Source organism: Bos mutus, chromosome 19 (assembly GCF_027580195.1).
Source record: "Bos mutus isolate GX-2022 chromosome 19, NWIPB_WYAK_1.1, whole genome shotgun sequence".
Taxonomy (NCBI): domain Eukaryota; kingdom Metazoa; phylum Chordata; class Mammalia; order Artiodactyla; family Bovidae; genus Bos; species Bos mutus.
The window spans coordinates 13,664,201-13,682,122 of NC_091635.1; the positions used below are offsets into that span (position 1 = coordinate 13,664,201).

Consider the following 17,922-nt stretch of genomic DNA (forward strand, 5'->3'; position numbering starts at 1 on the left):
CTCTTACAAGTATTAGGTAAAATTGAAAAACATGTGTGGCTATGAGTTATTCCATTTATACTATCTGGGTAGAAAGTTTTAAGATGGCATATATTTCTGACCCTGCTGCTGGGAAAGGCTGAAGGCAAAAGAAGAAGGAGCCAGCAGAGGAGGAGATCGTTAGACAGCACCACCAACTCCATCAACTTGAATTTGAGCAAACTCTGGGAGACGGTGGAGGACAGAGGAGGCTGGTGTGCTACAGTCCATGGGGTTACAAAGAGTCGGACACAACTTAGCAACTGAAGGCCAACAATTTTTCTGATGAGTGCTTATTGTCAATAATGATTATGTTTTATGGTATTAGTTTTATGGTATTATTATATACTTTCTAAAATTCTTTTTTTTTTAATTTTATTTATTTATTTGCCTTGCCAAGTTTTAGTTGTGGCATTTGACATCTTTACTTGTGGCCTGTGAATTCTTAGCTGTGGCATGTGGGATCTAGTTCCCTGACCAGGGATCGAACCTGGGCCCCCTGCACTGGGAGCACGGAGTCTTAGCCACTGGACCACCAGGGAAGTCCTAGTACTTTCTACAATTCTTAATTGCTTATGAGACCTTAATCTAAATCAAGGTTGAGGTAACTGAGTGGGTAGTTTTATTTTATATGGAGGTTACTAGTGAAAATAAAAATTACAGAGCAGAGGAAATAAAGCATGGTCATTGTACAGCTTCCAGCTACCTTTTTGAGTAACATATTTTTTTTTTAGGAGAACCAGTAAAACTTATTTAAAAGAACCAGTGCTTCCCATGCACTTCCCACGTGTGCAGTTAAAGAATCCGCCTGCCAGTGCAGGAGACTTGGGAGACTGGGGTTCAATCTCTGGGTCAGGGAGATCTTCTGGAGGAGGAAATGGCAACCCACTCCAGTATTCTTGCCTGGAAAATCCCATGGACCAAGGAGCCTGGTGGGCTATAGTCCATGGGGTCACAGAGTCTGACACGATGGAGCGCACACGCGCACACACACACACAACACTTCTCATACTGATGGATTTCTTAGTCTCAGTGAGGGGAGAAAATTCTGGATCCTATAAAGGGACATAGTGTGTTAATGGGTGGGACATATATTGGAACTAACCCAGCATTCTTATGTCTCTGGGTCTTAGGTTCTTCCTGTGCAAAATGCCCAGGTTTTATGGCATCTAAACTTCCTTTTCACAGCTATTTGTAAGGCCTCCCCAGACAGCCATTTTGCTTTTTTTTTTTTTTTTTTTTTTTTTTCTTTTCCATGGGGATGGTCTTGATCCCTGTCTCCTGTACAATGTCACGAACCTTAGTCCATAGTTCATCAGGCACTCTATCTATCAGACCTAGGCCCTTAAATCTATTTCTCACTTCCACTGTATAATCATAAGGGATTTGATTTAGGTCATATCTGAATGGTCTAGTGGTTTTCCCTACTTTCTTCAATTTAAGTCTGAATTTGGCAATAAGGAGTTCATGATCTGAGCCACAGTCAGCTCCTGGTCTTGTTTTTGTTGACTGTATAGAGCTTCTCCATCTTTGGCTGCAAAGAATATAATCAATCTGATTTCGGTGTTGACCATCTGGTGATGTCCATGTGTAGAGTCTTCTCTTGTGTTGTTGGAAGAGGGTGTTTGTTATGACCAGTGCATTTTCTTGGCAAAACTCTATTAGCCTTTGCCCTGCTTCATTCTGTATTCCAAGGCCAAATTTGCCTGTTACTCCAGGTGTTTGTTGACTTCCTACTTTTGCATTCCAGTCCCCTATAATGAAAAGGACATCTTTTTTGGGTGTTAGTTCTAAAAGGTCTTGTAGGTCTTCATAGAACCATTCAACTTCAGCTTCTTCAGCGTTACTGGTGGGGGCATAGACTTGGATTACTGTGATATTGAATTGTTTGCCTTGGAAACGAACAGAGATCATTCTGTCGTTTTTGAGATTGCATCCAAGTTCTGCATTTCGGACTCTTTTGTTGACCATGATGGCTACTCCGTTTCTTCTGAGGGATTCTTGCCCGCAGTAGTAGATATAATGGTCATCTGAGTTAAATTCACCCATTCCAGTCCATTTCAGTTTGCTGATTCCTAGAATGTCGACATTCACTCTTGCCATCTCTTGTTTGACCACTTCCAATTTGCCTTGATTCATGGACCTGACATTCCAGGTTCCTATGCAGTATTGCTCTTTACAGCATCGGACCTTGCAGAGGAACCAGAGATCAAATTGCCAACATCCGCTGGATCATGGAAAAAGCAAGAGAGTTCCAGAAAAACATCTATTTCTGCTTTATTGACTATGCCAAAGCCTGTGACTGTGTGGATCACAATAAACTGTCGAAAATCCTGAAAGAGATGAGAATACCAGACCACCTGACCTGCCTCTTGAGAAATCTGTATGCAGGTCAGGAAGCAACAGTTAGAACTGGACATGGAACAACAGACTGGTTCCAAATAGGAAAAGGAGTACGTCAAGGCTGTATATTGTCACCCTGCTTATTTAACTTATATGCAGAGTACATCATGAGAAACGCTGGGCTGGAAGAAGCACAAGCTGGAATCAAGATTGCCCAGAGAAATATCAATAACCTCAGATATACAGATGACACCACCCTTATGGCAGAAAGTGAAGAGGAACTAAAAAGCCTCTTGATGAAAGTGAAGAGATGGATGAGTGAAAAAGTTGGCTTAAAGCTCAACATTCAGAAAACAAAGATCATGGCATCCGGTCCCATCACTTCATGGGAAATAGATGGGGAAACAGTGGAAACGGTGTCAGACTTTATTTTCTTGGGCTCCAAAATCACTGCAGATGGTGACTGCAGCCATGAAATTAAAAGACGCTTACTCCTTGGAAGGAAAGTTATGAACAACCTAGATAGCATATTCAAAAGCAGAGACATTACTTTGCCAACAAAGGTCTGTCTAGTCAAGGCTATGGTTTTTCCTGTGGTCATGTATGGATGTGAGAGTTGGACTGTGAAGAAAGCTGAGCGCTGAAGAATTGATGCTTTTGAACTGTGGTGTTGGGGAAGACTCTTGAGAATTCCTTGGACTGCAAGGAGATCCAACCAGTCCATTCTGAAGGAGATCAGCCCTGGGATTTCTTTGGAAGGACTGATGCTAAAGCTGAAACTCCAGTACTTTGGCCACCTCATGCGAAGAGTTGACTCATTGGAAAAGACTCTAATGCTGGGAGGGATTGGGGGCAGGAGGAGAAGGGGACGACAGAGGATGAGATGGCTGGATGGCATCACTGACTGGATGGATGTGAGTCTGAGTGAACTCTGGGAGTTGGTGATGGACAGGGAGGCCTGGCGTGTTGCGATTCATGGGGTCGCAAAGAGTCGGACATGACTGAGCGACTGAACTGAACTGAACTGAACTGAAACTTCCTTTATATCACCCAGAACTGTACCTGGCAATTTACTGCTCAATCTATCAAGCTGTTAGAATCACACCCACATGTGACAAAACATACTGAACTCAGAATTTCTGTTAAGCCCACCTATATCAACAATTTCAGCTTGATGTTAAATAATGCTCCTCTTTCCCTTGGCTGTCTGCCCTCAAAATCTGCTCCCCAGAAAAGTCCTTGGAATTGTGTTGACAGTAATAAATAAAATATCTCTGATCTTCTCAATATGCAAACTTTCTCTTCCAGAATCTGGTAGCACACTTACGTGTGGTTTACATTTACATGTCACGTCCCTTTCTGAGGACTGGCTCTTGTTAAGGAGTGGGTACTGAGGGGAGTTGTTGGTTGGTTTTCTTGCATGGGATCTTCTCTAGCGAGGTGGCTCCATCGTGTCTAAGCCAGTGAAGAGGAGGGGAGGGAAGGTTCATCTCTAATAGGACAAATGCCAGGAGCCTGACTCCCTTTCTTGGATATGCACTTAACTATGGAATTTCACCTAACGAGGAGAGTAGAAGATAAAGTTCCTATGAACTTTCTTTCCAGGCAATAACTGAACTGACTAAGTAATACAAGATAACATGGAATGATAACATAACTGTTTTGGGTACGAATAAACATTCTATTACATAAGAGTGTTTGAAGCAAAGCATTTGGAGCTCAGCTAGCAGCTTCTTCTTTTTTTTTTTTTTGTCTCCACTATAGCTTTTATTTTTTTAATTTTATTTTTTTAATTTTATTTTATTTTTAAACTTTACATAATTGTATTAGTTTTGCCAAATATCAAAATGAATCCGCCACAGGTATACATGTGTTCCCGATCCTGAACCCTCCTCCCTCCTCCCTCCCCATACCATCCCTCTGGCTAGTGCATCCCAGTGCACTAGCCCCAAGCATCCAGTATCGTGCATCAAACCTGGACTGGCAGCTCGTTTCTTACATGATATTTTACATGTTTCAATGTTATTCTCCCAAATCTTCCTACCCTCTGCCTCTCCCACAGAGTCCATAAGACTGTTCTATACATCAGTGTCTCTTTTGCTGTCTCGTACACCGGGTTATTGTTACCATCTTTCTAAATTCCATATATATGTGTTAGTATACTGTAGCTAGCAGCTTCTTATCTTCATAAAAATTATTTATTTCTTTTTGGTCGTGCTGGGTCTTCACTGCTGTGTGCTTTCTCTAGTTGTAGCAAGTGAGGACTACTCTTTGTTGTGGAACACAGGCTTCTTAATATGGTGGCTTCTCTTGTGGCGAAGCCCAGGCTCTAGGGCGCATGGGCTTCAGTAGCTGCAGCTCAAGGGTCCCCTGCATTGGCAGGTGGATTCTTATTCACTGGGCCACCAGGGAAGTCCACTAGCAGCTTTTTAAATGCAACATTAGGTGGCAGTTAACTCTAAAAGAGCAGAGGAAGGAGAGTAGTGACTCTCCACATTTGGTGAGGCTCCCAGATTTCTAACCTATCGTGAGACGGGGAGTGAGTCTGAGGGAGAATTATTATCTTATTGTAAATCTGGCTCTTCCTCTAGTGAGGTGGTAACACCATGTCTAAGCCAGGGAGGAGCAGCATCTTCAGGAAAAGGTTAATAAGGACTTTCAATCCACTTCGTCTTGCCAATTGGAGGCAGACCAGTCATTCAAAATTCACAGCTCTCACCGGGGAAGCAGGGTGCTTAGAAAGTTGAAGCACCAGTGTTTCCCTGAGGGTGAGAAGCAGTCCGGGCTGGCGGAGAGCATTCAGACATTCCGTTTTCCACCCAAGATCTGCCCTCCTGACCTAAACTGCTAGAACCTATGTCAAAGAACCAAGCTAAGATACTCAATCCATTGGCCATGGTGGTGCAATTCCAGTCATGACCCAGAATGGATGTTGGGGCTCGGGGCACCCAGCTTGGCTCTGATAGGCATGATCTCTTGGTAACAGTGTGTGAAACACAGATATCTGGGGACCAAGCTCAGAACAAAGTCCAGAAGCAGAGGCTAGGAGCCAGAGAAACGTGGTGCTGAGCCAGGGCCAGGATCTGAGAGGGAGAGAGGGGGCCACTGGGCATCGTGGATCAGAGACGCAGCATCCCAGGGCACAATGTTGGTCTCTGCGAAGGTAGACCCATCCTTAACTATGAGCTGAAGAGCGGCATTTGTGACTGGGGAGGAACAGTGTGTGTGTTAGTCGCTTAGTGGTGTCTGACTCTTTGTGACGCCACCGACTGTAGCCCACCAGGCTCCTCTGTCCATAGGATTCTCCAGGCAAGAATACTGGAGTGGATTGCCATTTCCTTCTCCAGGGGATCTTCCTGACCCAGGGATTGAACCCAGGTCTCCTGCATTGCAGGCAGATTCTTTATCGTCTGAGCTATAGGGAAGCTGAAGAGAGGCATTTGTGACTAGGGAGGAACAGTAAAGCCAACAAAAGGGGCCAGTGCTCTCCATCCCATCTATCCTGCTCATATCCTACGTTGGGCCATAGATGCACACACTCCTGATGCCTGAATTTCCACCATTACTTGGACTTTGAGCCTCTTTCTTCTCAGTTAAGAAGCAGTTCCTGGGGTTTCCCTCCTGGTCCACTGGTTGAGAATTCGCCTGCCAACGCAGGGGATGTGGGTTTGATCCCTAGTCTGGGAAGATCCCATATGCTGTGAAGCAACTAAGCCCGTCCACCACAAGAACTGAACCAGCACTCTAGAGCCCACAGAGCCCGTGAGCTGCAACTACTGAAAGCTGAGCTCTGGAGCCCATGCTCCAAAACAAGAGAAGCCACCGCAATAAGAAGCCTGCACACCGAAACTAGTAGCCCCTGCTCCCTGCAACTAAAGAAAGCCCACGCAGCAACGAAGACTGAGCACAGTCAAAATAAATAAGTACATCTCAAGGGGAAAAAAAGAAGCAATGCCTCCATCAGTGATGGACAATGTGCTTCATCTATGAGAAGTGAATCTGACTGCTTGAGTCCCAGGGCATTTAACCATCCTTCAATTATCTGTCCTATATCACCCTGTCCCCACTTTATTTTCTTGGGTTCCAAAACCACTGTGGACAGTGACTATAGAAGTGAAATTAAAAGGTGCTTGCTCCTTGGAAGAAAAGCTATGACAAACCCAGACAGCACATTAAAAAGCAAAGACATCACTTTGCTGACAAAGATTTGTCTTGTCAAAGTTATGGTTTTTCTAGTAGTCATGTGTGGATATGAGAGTTGGACCACAAAGAAGGCTGAGGGCTGAAGATCTGATGCTTTCAAACTGTTGTGTTGGAGAAGACTCTTAGGAATTCTTTGGACAGTAAGGAGATCAAACCAGTCAATCCTAAAGGAAATCAACCCTGAATATTCACTGGAAGGACTGATGTTGAAGCTGAAGCTCCAATACTTCGGCCACCTGATGCAAAGGACCAACTCATTAGAAAAGATGCTGATGCTGGGAAAGATTGAAGGCAGGAGGAAAAGGGGACTTAGAGGACGAGATGGTTGATGGCATCATCGACTCAATGGATGTGAGTTTTGAGCAAACTCCGGGAAATGGTGAAGGACAGGGAAGCCTGGTGTGCTGCAGTCCATGTGGTCACAAACAGTCACACAGGACTGAGCGACTGACAACACCGCCTGGGAAGCCCCCATCTTCAAAAGATAACTGACAAATCCAGGAAGGCTCTTTAGCCTACTTTGAGCTTTGTGCGCCACCTGCTGACTACCAAGCAGTACTAGATGGAGGAACCTCAGGGTGCCCACAAAGCCAAGAGAAACAGGCCAGCTGTGGGGAATTCAGAGCTGGCCTAAGAACTTTGAACACTTCCTGCCTCCCTGTGAATAAAACAAGAGCGGCCAGAAGGGCCTGAATTTTCCTTCTGCGGTTTATGGTGGGCTGGGGACTCTTACATAGTGATCACAGTCCTGGGGCAAAATGACAACACCAGCACTGTGCATTTATTTTGTATATACATTTTTACATTAAAAAAAGATTTCATTTTTCAAAAATTGAGTGACTGAATAGATACTTGAAATCCCAGAAGGAGGAATGGAGTCCCTGATGGGCTCAGAGGCTCCCACTTCCGACAGTCTCTCCATCACAGGATTTCAGAAGAGTGGTGAAGAACATAGGCTCTGGACTTGCACTGCTTAGGTTCTAGTCCTGGAAGAAGGAAGATTGAACATGTGTGCTCAGTCGTGTCCAACTCTTTGTGAACCCATGGACTGTAGCCAGCTTCTTTGTCCAGTCCTGGATCCACACAGCACTTATCAGCTGTGTGGCCCTGAGCAAGATTATACTTTGTCCCTAGACATCCTTGCCTACTGGCTGGGCTGATTAGACAAGCATGCTAAAAAAAAAAAAAAAAAGCAACAGGTGTCTGTCTGTCCAATGGAACTGTGAACAAACCAGGCATACTTCCTTGACAGACAAAAGAAATACAAACCCAATAACATGTTCACTCCGGAGAAGGCAATGGCAACCCACTCCAGTACTCTTGCCTGGAAAATCCCATGGACGGAGGAGCCTGGTAGGCTGCACAGTCCATGGGGTCTCGAAGAGTCGGACACCACTGAGTGACTTCACTTTCACTTTTCACTGTCATGCATTGGAGAAGGAAATGGCAACCCACTCCAGTATTCTTGCCTGGAGAATCCCAGGGACAGAGGAGCCTAGTGGGCTGCCATCTATGGGGTCGCACAGAGTCGGATACAACTGAAGTGACTTAGCAGAAGCAGCAACATGTTCACTCACTTAATATATATGTATTGAGTGTTTATTACTTACTGTCCCTGTACTCTGGGAGGTGAAGATGAGTTGACATGTGGTCTCTGCCACCACTGAGATGCTTATAATCGAGTAGATGTCACCCTAATGTTTGACCAAAACAGGACAAACCAACCTTGATCACAACTCCTTCCTCCCCACATACCTTTCTCTCAAAAGTAACTAACATACTGACTTTGATAGCCATCATTTCATTGCACTTCTTCTTGGTTTTATCACTCAAGTGTGCATGTGTAAACACTGTAGTAATGCTCATTAATTAAACATGATATGTCTTTTACATCTCCTTTACTCCCTAGTTTCTCCTTTACTCCATAGTTTCTCCTTCCCTCTTTTCCCTACCCTTATAATTTATGTTGGAGAACCCAGGCTGTTTGACCAGTGGAGTTACTGGATTTTGCTGATTGGCTATTGATGGTGCAGTTCAACTCCTCTGTCCCATGTATTTTCCACAACCAAGCAGCTAGATCAAGAGACTTGATCTGATCCAGATTTAATCCTTTTTGCAAGCCTACATTAATGTTGTCATCATTCCTTTTGCCAGGAAAGAAAGAGTGGAGTAAACAAGCAGGTTCCCTAGACTATGGGGGCACCTTAGGAAGGCCGTGTATGTATTTCATCCCATCCAGACCAGCAAAGCTAACATATATGGATACGGTTAGGAACAAGGAAGAAGAGCAGGGTCAGCTAATAGTAATGATACAGTAGGAATGACTGTGGTCAGTGACCAGCTACCCTCGAAATAAACTCAGCAGCTTTAGATACTGAAATAGGAACCAATGACAAGTACAGCTACTTTGAAACTCCTGCAGGTTTATCAGCTTTCATCCCATAGGTATAATCTTTGGATTTGCTAATACCAAGATTAGCATTGTGAATCTCTTTGAGTCTCTCCCCTTCCCTCTCCACCCAGCCTGGAACAGTACCTAAAGCCCACCCAGAACTCTACGGCTGTACAAATTCAAGACACTAACCTACATGAAAAGATGCTTAACTGCGAATTATTAGAGAAATGCAAATCAAAACCATAATGAGGTATCACCATACACCAGTCAGAACAGCCATCATTTAAACGTCTACAAAAAATAAATGCTGGAGAGGGTGTAGAGAAAAGGGAACCCTCCTACACTGTTGGTGGGAATGTAAGTTGGTGCAGCCACTGTGGAAAACAGTATGGAGATTCCTTAAAAAAACTAAAAATAGAGCCACCTTATGATCCTGCAATCATTCCTGGGCATGTATCTGATAAAGATGAAAACTCTAATGCAAAAAGATATATGCACATCATATTCATAGCAGCACTATATACAACAGCCAAGACATGGAAGCAACCTAAATGTCCATCAACAGATGAATGGATAAAGAAGATGTGGTACATATATACAATGTTATACTATTCAGCCATAAAAAGAATAAAATAATAAATACCATATGTAGCAGCATGGATGGACCTAGAAATTATCACACTAACTGAAAAGTAAGCCAGAGAGAGATCAAATATCATATGATATCACTTATATGTGGAATATAAGAAAATGATACAAATGGTTACCAAAGGGGAAAAGGGTGGTGGGATAAATTGGGAATTTGGGATTAACAGATACACATTACTAGATATAAAATAGATAAACAACAAGAATTAACTGTATAGCACAGGGACCTATTTCAATGTCTTGTGAACGTGAACATGAAAGTTGCTCAGTCGTGTCTGACCCTTTGCTCAGACTGTAGCCCACCCAGCTCCTCTGACCATGGGATTCACCAGGCAAGAATACTGGAGTGGGTTGCCTTTCCCTTCTCCAGGGGGATTTTCCCGACCCAGGGATCGACCTGGGTCTCCTGCATTGCAGGCCGATTCTTTAACAACTGAGCCACCAGGGAAGCCCAATAATACCTTGCAGCAATAATTAAAAGAATCTGAAAAAGTATATTGAGATGTGTATCACTGGATCACTTTGCTGTACACTTGAATAATTGTAAGTCAACTCTACTTCAATTAAAAATCTAAAACATCCTCCTTTTAATCCTTATTTTGTTCTACAAGTAACAATCAGTTCAATGCTTATCACCAGTTCTGACTCTCCAGCAATTTTGTTTTTGTTTTGTCTCAAGGTCATTTTCTAGTACTGGATAGTTTAGGAAGGACTCACAGGAACAGTATTCTCCAGCTTCTTGCATTTTGACAACAGTCTGTCTATACTTTTTATATTTGAAACCAGTTTTGTTAGATCTAAAATCCCTAACTCACATTTTCTTTCTATGAGCATCTTAAATATATCTCTTCATTTTCTTTTGATACAAAGCATCAATTGTATCAGTCAGCATTCAATCAGAGAAGCAGAATCCTGTGAGTGATACAAAATTAGGGATTAATACAGGAATTAGACCTTACAGAATTGAAGGAGCTGTTGGAGAAGACTATGCGTGTCTGCTGCCTCTGTGACTAGCATAGAGACTAAAGTCTCTAAAAGCCAGCTCAGCTAGCAGATGGAAACTTAGATGTGAAGTGGAAGAGAGAAAGGACAAATTGGAACTTGTGAGGACAAACTGGAAACTGTATATATCTCTTTCTACTGTCAGCATCAATGGTGTGAAGCCCCCCCAAGAGAATTTAGTGCATTCATCGTGGAGCTCTGTATGCTGCTGGCCCAGGACTTAAAGATCTGAAGGAAGAGATCTGGTGGGAATTTGAAGAAGCTGTGGTCCCAGGTGGTATCCCACGTCGATAAGGTGAGCCAGCAGACAAGCAGCAACTTGCGTGAGTTGCCACAGTGCCTGGGGCCCTCCTCCAACCCTCCAAGTGTGAAAACAACAACAAAATAGCTGCTCTTTCTCTTAAGCATTCCAAATCTTATGCAAATTTCTCTCTTGATCAACCCTCATCCAGAACCACAGAGGTAAATTTGAGTTTAACTAAAATGACATAGTACATTACTATGCTGTTAAAAAGGTCTGATGACAATTTAATTATACTTCCCTAATAAGTCATATGCCTTTTGTCTAGATGCATCGAATATCTTTTTTCCTTTTTCTTTAAAGGTCAGTGATTTTATCAGATCATGTCTTAGTGCTGGTCATTCTAAGTTGATTTTCTTAGGTATATATTATACTCATAATATGTTGCATCGTATTTGTTCATGTCCTTTACTTCAGGAATATTTTCTTGATTATAAGTTTTAATATTTGTTCTGACCCCTTGCTCTGGTTTTTGATCGTCTTTTCTGGTATTCTTTCATTTTCTGTAATGATGTTATTTTGTACTTTTTTTTTAAGATAATTTTTTAAGAGTAGTTTTAGATTCACGGCAACATTGAGAGGAAAGTAGAGATTTCCCATAGACCCCTACCCCTACACAAGCACAGCTTCCCCCATTATCAGCACCCCGCACCAGAGTGTTACTTTTGTTAAAACTGAGGAACCTATGCTGACACATCGAAGTCACCCAAAGCCCACAGTTTACATCAGGGCTCACACTTGGCATTATATTCTGTGGGTTTGAACAGATGTATAATGACACGTATCCATCATTATAGTATCATACAGAGTTTTCTCACTGTCCTAAAAACCCTCTGTGATCCACCTATTCATTCCTTCCTCTTTCCTAATCCCTGGCAACTATGATATTTTTATATCGTAACATGTGTCCACAGGTTTGCCTTTTTTGAAATGTTATATAGCTGGAATCACACAGTATGTAGCCTTTTCAGATTGGCTTCTTTCACTTAGTGAAAGTATTTGGGGTTCCTCCATGTCTTTTCATGGCTTGATAGCTTATTTGTCTTTAGTGCTGAATAATATTCCACTGTCTGAATGTACCACAGTTTATTTATCCACTCAGCTACTGAAGGGCAACTTGGTTGCTTCAAAGTTTTGGTAATTACGAATAAAGATGCTATAAACATCTGTGTGTGTATTTTTATAGTTTTGTTCTTTATTCTCTCTTTTCCTTATAGTAATTTTGCATGGCATTTCACCTCACTCCCTTTGTATTGCCGTTTCTATGTGAATTTAGTTTTCCTGTATTATTGGAAGAGGCTCTGCTCAGCTAGCGTTTCTAACTTTCTAGATCGCCTTTTTTTTTTTCTTGTAATGTTCACAACCATGGTGTCTTGATTGTTGAGATTTCCTGGATCTGTTCCCCTTCCCTACTTTTATCGGGATCTTTTCTTTCCTTCATTTTTGTTGAACTTGTCCAAGGAGTTTCTCCTCAGTGTGAAGCTTTGTCCTGGCCTTAGTTGGTCGGTTTCAAGAGTCCATGGACTGTTCTAGTTCCTATAGGTCTAATCACAGGCCCGAGCACCGACCTGCTATTAGAGTAGGGAAAAAAAAAAAATCCCTCTCTAGTTTCAATTGCTGTTCCCACATTGGCCTGTTCCCATCTGTCCTGCTGTCAGGCTTCCTGTTGCTTCCTTCCGTGTTCTCTCGCCAGATGAGATGCTGAAAACTCATAGTTCTTGTGGCTCTCGGTGGTTTGTCCCAATTCACTTGTATTACAGGATTTGTGGGACAACTTGCTGTCCAAATTTCAGTAAATATAAAAATATAAATGTAAAAATCAATGGATTTTGGGGACTTCCCTATCAGTCCAGTGGTTGGGAGTCTGCATTTTCACTGCAAAGGGCATGGGTTCAATCCCTGGCTAGGGAACTAAGATCTTGCATACCACGCAGCACAGCCAGAAAAAGAAAAAAAAAATCAATGGGTTTTTGGTTTTGATACGTAGTCGTTTATCTGTTTTTATGTGAACATTCAGGAAAATCCAAAATCTATTGCTGCCTCTGCTGATATCATCTTCCAGAATCTCTATGCACTACGTTTTATAGTAAAAAACTGAGGTATAGGAAGATTCATTGGTAATTAGCTTGTAGTGGGATTTTCTGAGGTTGCAGTGATGGCAGGGAGCCAGTGTTGATTGCTGAGAATGGGAGTGTCATTATCAGATCAGCTCATTTGAAAGATCAACTTGGCAGAGGTTTAGTGATTAGAGAAAGATACTGGAATGGGAAGACCAGTTATGACAGTATTTCCCTATTCCTAATAGGGGATTATAATAAGGGAGAGGTGAGGGGGAATGGCAAGAAATAGACATGAGAAATATAAAGGAGGCTAAATCAAGTGGCTTGGTGACTGAGGAGAGTTAGAGAGGAGTCAGAGTCAATTGAAAATTCCCAGGATGAATGTCGAGGGCAGTGGCATTGCCCCAGACATCAGTAGAGATGAGCATGAGGATCTGGTGACAGTGAGAGTGAGGGGGTTGAGGGAGAGGAGTGAGTAATTTTTTGAAAACTTGAGTTTGATGCAAGATAGAGATGTTGTATATGAATGTATGGAGCTCAGCAAAAGTTCCATGCTAGACACACATTTGGGAGTCATCCGCATTTTTTAATTTAAATAATGCCAATTTAGCTGAACACATATATACTTTCATATGGGCTTCCCAGGTGGCGCTAGTGGTAAAGAACTTGCCTGCCAATGCAGGAGATGTAAAAGATGTAAGTTCAATCCCTGGATGGGGAAGATTCCCTAAAGGAGGGCATGGCAATCCAGTGCAATATTCTTGCCTGGAGAATCCCATGGACAGAGGAGCCTGGTGGGCTACAGTCCATCTGGTTGCAAAGAGTTGCAACTTAACACACACACATACACTTTTATATATTCTTAAATAATAGTGTAATGTAACTTATCTGACCTATAAAGCAAGTATAGGGAATTTAGAAAGTTACATTTTTTAGCCTTTTAAACAGACATATCTCAATTCTTCCATAAACTTAAATATCATTTTGTACTTTTATTTCACATTTTGGAAAATTCCAGGACACTATGTAGAGCCACCTTCTACCCAAAATTTACAGAACAACTTAATCTACCAGAGGGTTTGCCTTGATTTAAAATTTAGAGTGATTAAAATGATTCACTTATTTTTTCTTCTACTGATTAAAAGTAAGTTCTTCTATGTCTTAATTAAAAGTCTCAGTAAAAAGTGTTTGAGGCTTTTTAGGATCACTAAAAGTTGGCTTGATGTAAATTCATATGAGTAAAAATTTCCCTTTTACTCATCCAAACACTTTGGAGAGGTAGGAAGAATGTATTTTGAGATAAGAATATTGAGTAAATTTTTGTTAATAATATAACAGTTGTTTTGCACAGTTTATTATATAGATTTTATTTTTCTCATCAGTATGTAATATTTATCTTCTTAAAATGAGGTATAGTTGGTTTACAATATTATATTACTTTCAGGTGTGCAAGATAGTGATTTAGAATGTTTATAGATTATAACTCCATTTACAGCAGGACTGACGTTGAAGCTGAAACTCGAATACTTTGGCTACCTGATGTGAAGAACTGACTCATTGGAAAAGACCCTGATGCTGGGAAAGATAGAAGGCGGGAGGAGAAGGGGATGACAGAGGATGAGATGGTTGGATGGCATCATTGACTAAACTGGACATGAGTTTGAGTAAACTCCAGGAGTTGGTGATGGACAGGGAGGCCTGGCGTGCTGCGATTCATGGGGTCGCAAAGAGTCAGACACAACTGAGAGACTGAACTGAACTGAACTGAACAGTTATTCTGGCTGTAGTCCCTGTGCTGTACAATATATCCTTGTAGCTTATTTATTTTATACATAGTAGTTTTTATCTCTTTTTAAGTTTTAATTTATTTATTTTTGGCTGTGCTGGGTCTTTGTTGCTGCACGGGCCTTTCTCTGGTTGCAGCAAGTGGGGGCTACTCTTCAGTTGAGATGCACTGGTTTCTCACTGTGGTGGCTTCTGAAGCCCGGCTCTGGGGTGCGTGAGCTCAGTAGTTGCGGCTCCCTGGATCTAGAGGGCACGCTCAGTAGTTGTGGCACAAGGGCTTAGTTGCTCCACGGCATGTGAGATTTCCCAGATCAGGGATGAAAACCATGTCTCCAACATTAGCAGGTGGATGCTTCACCACTGAGCCACCAGGGTAGCCCTCCAGAAATTTTAAATGGTTGTTATTTAAAAATAATTTGCACTAGTTTCACTAGAGATTGGATCCACTGAACTCCTCATAGTGTCATGTCAGGAGAGGAACCCCCTCCTACATTTTCTATTCCATCTTCTTTAGTTCCTTCTTTTTGTGCACAAAAGTACTCATTCTATTTCTTTCCCTTTCAATAGATACTTATGGCCCATCAGAAAGTGTTTAGTTTCCATCAGCAAGAATTATACCCTAACAAACTATTTACTCAATCAAAAAAAAAAAAAATTTTCTGATTGAATATTAAGAACTGAGGGCTCTTTTTCTCCTTTTCTTCCCAGTTCAGTTCAGTTCAGTCGCTCAGTTGTGTCTGACTCTTTGCGACCCCATGAATCGCAGCAGGCCAGGCCTCCGTGTCGATCACCAACTCCCGGAGTTTACTCAAACTCACGTCCATCGAGTCTGTGATGCCATCCAGCCATCTCATCCTCTGTCGTCCCCTTCTCCTCCTGCCCACAATCCCTCCCAGCATCAGAGTCTTTTCCAATGAGTCAACTCTTCACATGAGGTGGCCAAAGTACTGGAGTTTCAGCTTTAGCATCAGTCCTTCCAAAGAAATCCCAGGGCTGATCTCCTTCAGAATGGACTGGTTGGATCTCCTTGCAGTCCAAGGGACTCTCAGGAGTCTTCTCCAACACCACAGTTCAAAAGCATCAATTCTTCGGCACTCAGCTTTCTTCACAGTCCAACTCTCACATCCATACCTGACCACTGGAAAAACCATAGCCTTTGTTGGCAAAGTAATGTCTCTGCTTTTGAATATGCTATCTAGGTTGGTCATAACTTTCCTTCTAAGGAGTAAGCATCTTTTAATTTCATGGCTGCAATCACCATCTGCAGTGATTTTGGAGCCCAAGAAAATAAAGTCTGTTTCCACTGTTTCCCCATCTATTTCCCATGAAGTGATGGGACCAGATGCCATGATCTTAGTTTTCTTCCCAAGATGCTATTAAAATGATCATAAAGGAACAAGGAAGGACCCATACTGAAAAGGGCTGGAGAAGGTCCAAAGTGAATGGAGAATTCCAACAACTTTTCGATGGAAAGGAGATGCGGGGTTGAATGATGAAGTTGGGTAAAGGAAGCTGCAGACTTGAAAAGGTGAGAAGCTTGTACTGTGGATGAGCTGATCCTTTTTTCAGATCCTTAGATAGGGTCATCCATTCCAGGTACAAAGTATGACGAAAGAGAACTGAGAAGCAGGGTTAAGAATAGATGCCAATTTAAATATTGTTTTCAAAACAGTTGATTTCTTCTACTCCCATTCACAGAATACCCAGCACCCAGGTGTTCCTAGACAAAAACCCCAGCGGTTTTTGTCCCAAAATGGGACAAAATAGAAAACTACTTCTCTATCCAAAGTGGAAAACTGTCTGGAAAGTACTTGAAAAAGTGAAGGTGTTTCCCCAGAGTAAATGCCTGTATTAAAGTGTTTCTATTTGAGGTGTGCATGTGTGCTAAGTCGATTCAGTCGTGTCCAATTCTTTGCAACTCCATGGACTATAGCCCACCAGCTCCTCTGTCCATGGAATTCTCCAGGCAAGAATACTAGAGTGGGTTGCCATTTCCTTCTCTATTTGAGGCAGAGACTGCTAATTGCTCTCCAATATCCACTGTCCTCTTTAGGAGGGAACATACCTGCATGGAAAATACCAAGTGCCATGGAGTGAGATGGTGGAGCAGACAGAACCCTCATGCACTGTGGGAGTATGAATTGGTACAACTACTTTAGAAAACTATTTGGCAGTATTTACTAAAAATGAACATATACATACCCCATGACCCAGCAATTCCACTCCTAATTATACAGCCAATAGTTATATGTATATATGTTTGCTAAAATTCACTAGAATGTTCATAGCAGTACTATTCACAATATCCCCAAACTGGAAACTACCCAAATGCCAATTAACGATGAAAGAGATATGTTAGTTATAGTGTATTTGCACAAAGATTTTACAATAAAAAATAAAACAAATGAGACCTAATCAAACATAAAAGCTTCTGCACAGTAAAGGAAACCATCAACAAAACAAACAGACAACCTACTGACTGGGAGAAAATATTTGCAAACGCTGCAACCAACAAGGGGCTAATTTCTAAAATATACAAACAGCTCATACAACTCAGCATCAAAAAAACTCAAACAATCCAATAAAAAATGGGTATAAGACTGAAATAAAATATTTCTTCAAAAAAGATATACAGATGACCAAGAAGCACACAAAAAGATATTTAATATCACTAATTATTAGAGAAATGCAAATCAAAACCATAATGAGGTATCATCTTACATTGGTCAGAATGGCCATAATCAAAAAGTCCATAAATAATAAATGCTGGAGAAGCTGTGGAGAAAAGGGAACCCTACCACACTCTTGGTGGGAATGTAAATTAGTGCAGCCGCTATGGAAAACAGTAGGGAGAATCCTTAAAATAGAGCTACCATGTGATCCAGCAATCCCACTCCTGGGCTTATGTCCAGAAAAGATGAAAACTTTAATTCAGAAAGATATGTGGACCTATTTGTAATAGCCAAGACATGGAAGCAACCTAAGTGCAAATGAATGAATAAAGAAAACATGGTATATATATAGAATGGAATATTCCTTGGCCATAAGAAGAATGAAATATTGCTATACACACTACTATATATAAAATAGACAAACAACAGGACCTACTGTACAGCACAGGGAAATATTTTCAGTATTTTGTAATGACCTATAAGGGAAAAAAATCT

At 41.7% G+C, this 17,922-nt stretch overlaps 1 long non-coding RNA gene and 1 other non-coding gene across 7 annotated transcripts in view; both read right to left on the bottom strand.

The window, feature by feature from the left end:
• The window catches only part of LOC138992082 (uncharacterized), a 135,566-nt gene that overhangs the window by 41,125 nt on the left and 76,519 nt on the right, over positions 1 to 17,922 (bottom strand). The gene's annotated exons all lie outside the window — the stretch shown is intronic.
• On the bottom strand, positions 488 to 560 carry TRNAW-CCA (transfer RNA tryptophan (anticodon CCA)). The gene has a single exon. It is a non-coding gene; the product is annotated as a tRNA-Trp (tRNA).